The sequence below is a fragment of the Corvus brachyrhynchos genome, unplaced genomic scaffold (genome assembly GCF_000691975.1).
Source record: "Corvus brachyrhynchos isolate BGI_N302 unplaced genomic scaffold, ASM69197v1 scaffold96, whole genome shotgun sequence".
Taxonomy (NCBI): Eukaryota; Metazoa; Chordata; class Aves; order Passeriformes; family Corvidae; genus Corvus; species Corvus brachyrhynchos.
The window spans coordinates 267,952-272,481 of record NW_008238370.1 but is presented as its reverse complement, the minus strand read 5'-3'; the positions used below and the strand labels follow the sequence as shown (position 1 = coordinate 272,481).

Genomic DNA, 4,530 nt, shown 5'->3' with positions numbered 1-4,530 from the left:
GCTGTGGCTGCAGCGCGGGTCCGCCCCAGCCCTGCCCATCCCGCTGGGCTTTGCCGTGTCCGGGCCCCCCGCGCTCCGTCCGGACTCCTTGGGCTCCCTGAGCATTCCCGGGAGCCCCTGGAGCTGCTGCTGTGGGGCTGTGCCGCCTGGGGTGCTTTGGGATGCGGAGCTTTGCTGATCGGAGCTGATCCGGGAGGTGTTTGAGCCCCAATGAACCAGCGGGGTTTAGGATCAGCCCAGAACTCAGGGCAGAGCTTTACAAACCACTGGGAGTGGGATCCCTGCTAGGGATATCCCGGTGGGACTGCTGGGATGTGCTGGGAGGAGACTGAGTGAGAGCTGGAACCAGAGGCACGGGAAGGACCCGGCGGTGCTGCCCTGGGAGCAGCGGGATGTTGCTGGTGCTGGAATATTCTGCTGCTCTGATCCTGCAGATACCGGGAGGGGCGGCTGTGATTGAACACCCTGCGAGGAGCGGGGCCGGGGTCTGTGGGGAGCGATCAAACTCTGTGTGGGAGCTGCGAGCGCCGGAGAGGAGCTGAATTCCCGGCTCTGCCTGGCATGCAGCCTGGAAATCAGCCGGAATTGTCCCTTTGGACCTGTCACGTCAGCTGCTAAACCGTGCAGGGGAGGAGGGAGGGACTCCCTGCGGGATGGAGGGAGCTGCCCGGGCTGTGCAGGCGGCAGCTGCTGCTGCAAACAGGAGCAGGAGTGGCACAGCTGGAGGGAAAATCCTAAATAAAATGGGATATTGAGACAGGCCCCTTCCAGCAGGACAATCCGCTGCCGCGGCATGAGGAAATTCGGGAACCACAGCAGGAACAGGCAGTGCGCGGTGGGGAAAAGCTGCCTCCCCCTGCCAGACGCCAGGTCAGGATCTGGTGGCGTTTGGCTGGGGCCGGGAGGGGCTGAGTGCAGCCTTCACTGAACTCCTGCTTCTTCCGAGGTGCGGCAAACCCGGCACAGGTTCCCATTGTCCCGGGAAAAAGAAATCCCGGAGCGCTGCTCTGGCTGCCCTGGGAGGGCTGCAGGACTTGCTCGGGGACGGAATTGGGCATTCCCGGCGCTGCAGCTGCTGCTGGTGCCAGCACGGGGGCTGAGAGCGGGGTCTCCTCCAGCCATCCCGGAAAGGTCCCAGAAGCTGCTTCCCGAGGCTGCGAGGGAGGGAGGGAATCGGGGGCTGTGATCCCTGAGATTCTCCCCTGGAGCTCACAGCACTGAGGGAATTGTTCAGCTGAGGAAATAGGGAAAATATCCTTCCCATGCCAAAGGTTCCGTGCCCCGGAGGGGCTGGAGGGAGAGGGGAATCCCTGTGCCAGGAACCAGCTGGATCTGCTCTCCCTGCCCCGGCTCTGCCCGCAGCAGGTGCGGGGCCTTGGTGCCACCTCCCCGTGTCCCAGCACGTCCCTCCTGTCTGAAGGAACAGGGGAGTGACCTCTGCGCTGTCCTTGAGGGGAGGCTGAGGAGCTTTTCCACCTGTGAGTCCCTGGTGAAGGAGGTGTTCCTTGGGGAGTTCTGGGAACAACTTCCCGGCGGTCTGGAGTGCCAGAGAGCTCAGGACCGGGGCCCTTCCCGCCCTGGATGGGTGTTCAGGATGGAGGTGCCACGGCCAGGAGCTGGGGTTGCCTGCGGGGGCTGAGCCCGGCGCAGCCCCTGCGGTCTGGGGCACTTGGAGCTTCTGCTTCTCCTCTGGATGGGGAGGGAAAACCCCAGGGAGAGGCAGGAAAACCGTGTGGATTGAGCTGGGCACGGACATGAGGCAGGACAGGATGTGTGAGAAGATGAATGCAAATGGAATAAACGGGGGTGTAAAGAGAATTGTGCAGGTTTTACAGCTGCTCAGGAGCTCCAAGAGCCTTTCCTGTGCCAGAGCAGCGGGGGGAGGTGAGGTCAGAGCCCCGAAAGCCCAAACCGGAGGTGGTTTGGAGCAAACGAGTCCTGGCTGAGATGTGGAGCAGAGCAAAGGAGCTGGGGGGGAGCTGCTCTCCTGTGACTCCTTCCAGCTTCGTCCTGCAGCTCCCACAGGACATTCCTGCCCCTTCCAGCCCCTCTCCCACAGGACATTCCTGCCCCTTCCAGCCCCTCAGACCACAGGGGGAGTTGGGTTTTGTGGGTAGCATGGAAAAGCAAAGGGACACTGGAGAACGAGCCCAACAATCCCAACGTGTGTGGGAAGCGTTGCTTTTATTCCCTAATAAATGGAAATCTGGGATTGCACTGACCTGTGGAGCTCGGGGCTGCTGGGCTGGGATGATCCAGTTGGATTTATCCCATTTTGGAGGGCTCAGGTCTGGATTATTTCCCAGCCTGCTCCAGGAGGGGTTTGTTGTCCCTGTCCATGTTTTCCAGAAGGATGAGGATTTGTTGATGGATCAGATGGAGTCTCCTGCCCTCAGTCAATGTGTGACTTTACTTATTTTAGGCTGGACCTAAAACTGGGCTGTCGGGATGGTTATCCAAGAATCCTGGAGTGCTTTGGGTTGGGAGGAACCTTAAAGCCCAGTTCCATGGGCAGGGACACCTCCCACTATCCCAGGGGGCTCCAAGCCCCTCCAGCCTGGCCTTGGACACTTCCAGGGGCAAAACCATCCAGAAATGCTCGGAGCTGGATAAATCCAACCTTCCCCAATGCCCACGTGCTAATTCCAAGGGAAGGACCCATCCAGCAGCTCCTGTCTTTCAAAACTTCTCCCAAATTCCAAATCCAGCTGCCAGAACTGGGCAGTTCCGTGATTCAGGATCGGCTTTCCCTGGAACGGCCCCGTCCAGGAGGAGCTGAGGCTCAGGATTAAGTGGATGTTGCTCTGCTCTGCGGTCCCTGGATTTGGGGTTGATTGATTCCTCCGAGCCCTTTGTCACTGGAATGTTTCTCTCGGTTGCTGTGCTCATTGATTTCCTCCTTCCTATGATTTTTCATCCTGAGAAATTCGTGAACGGATCCAACACCTTGGGGGCTGCTCGTGGGGTGGGGTTTAGGGTTAATGATCTCCTCATTTAATAATTCCCCAATCAAATCATCACCTGTGGCTCTGCCTGGGGCAGAGGGGATGCCGGGGCTGTGCTGGGAGGGGTGGCAGGGTTTGGTCCCCATCCTTGGGGAAATCCTTGGATTTCTGGGGTGTCCTGAAGGCTCTGCAGCCAATGCTCGCCCATGCTTTGGTTTGCTCCGTTATTTTTGGTTAAACTGTTTTATTTATCCCCAGAGCAGGGACTTTATGGGGTGGCAGCTGCGCAGAGACCTCAATGCTGCTTTTAAAAACACTCCTGAATATTTGCCTGAAAGTCTGAGGAATATTCCTAAAATAGCCCTCAGGTGGGGGCTGTGATGGTGCTGCTTCCTCAGCAGAGAATCCCCCGTGGCCGGGGTGAAGCTGAGCCTTATCCCACTGAATTAATGGGATATTTCAGCCGTGGGTTTGGTGCGAGGGCAGACAGGAATTCTGTGTCAGCAGCTTGGAAAACCCAAAGCTTGGAATAGCTGCCAGCACCTTAATTAGCACCACCACAATTAACTGCACAGGAATTTCGGGATGTGGGGTTGTTTATTTGGGGATTTTCCTCACTCCCCCACAACCTGTTTTACCCAATTCCCTTTTCCACCTTTATTCTCTCGTATTTTTATTTTACTTCTTTGGTTTCGGCTTCTCTTCTGAACAGAGCTCTGGCGTGGGGGTGGGGTTGCCTTTGGAAGGGGCGTGGGTGGGGCCGAATGGTGCCAATGTGGAGCTGCAGCCTCAGATGTGCCCCCGGATTGTCCCAGTGCTGCTCCAGGGAAGTGCCCGGAGCCAGCTGGACTCGGCCTGGGATCCCTGCGGAGCCGAGGCCGGGTTATCCCGAGGGAATCCCGCTCTCTTTGGGTTCCTGGTGGCAGAACCCAAGGAGGAGTCAGGGCTGGGCTGTGCCAGGTGCTGTTTGCCAATGTGGAGCTGCAGCCTCAGATGTGCCCCCGGATTGTCCCAGTGCTGCTCCAGGGAAGTGCCCGGAGCCAGCTGGACTCGGCCTGGGATCCCTGCGGAGCCGAGGCCGGGTTATCCCGAGGGAATCCCGCTCTCTTTGGGTTCCTGGTGGCAGAACCCAAGGAGGAGTCAGGGCTGGGCTGTGCCAGGTGCTGCCCGTGTTCGCTGCGAGAGCTGGGCTGAAGGGTTTGGGGTGATTTCTGTGGGTTTGGGCTCAGCTGGGCCCGGCACTGAGGATGGAGATTCCTGATCTCCTTCAGAGTTGGGCGTTGAGGGGATTTGGAGTCCACTTGGGCTGGGGAATGAAAACAGGGCTGAGTTTGGCACTGAACTGGTGGATCCTGAGAGGGGCCAGAAGCTGCGGGAGAAGAAGGACAAAGCCCAGGGATTGCAGTGCTGCCCTTCCCTGCCAGAGCTGCTCGGCTCCGGAGAGCTGGAGGGATCCCAGAGGAATCCCAGAGGAGCAAGGGAAGCTGGGCAGCAGCAGGGCCTGGGCTGCTTCTCAGCACCCAGTGCCACCCCTGCCATGGCAGGGACACCTCCCACTGCCCCAGGCCGGTCCCAGCCCCACTGT

General features: G+C 59.1%; 1 protein-coding gene across 2 annotated transcripts in view; it reads left to right on the top strand.

Moving 5' to 3' along the window:
- The window catches only part of LOC103616996 (acid-sensing ion channel 2), a 393,907-nt gene that overhangs the window by 324,306 nt on the left and 65,071 nt on the right, over nt 1-4,530 (top strand). The gene's annotated exons all lie outside the window — the stretch shown is intronic.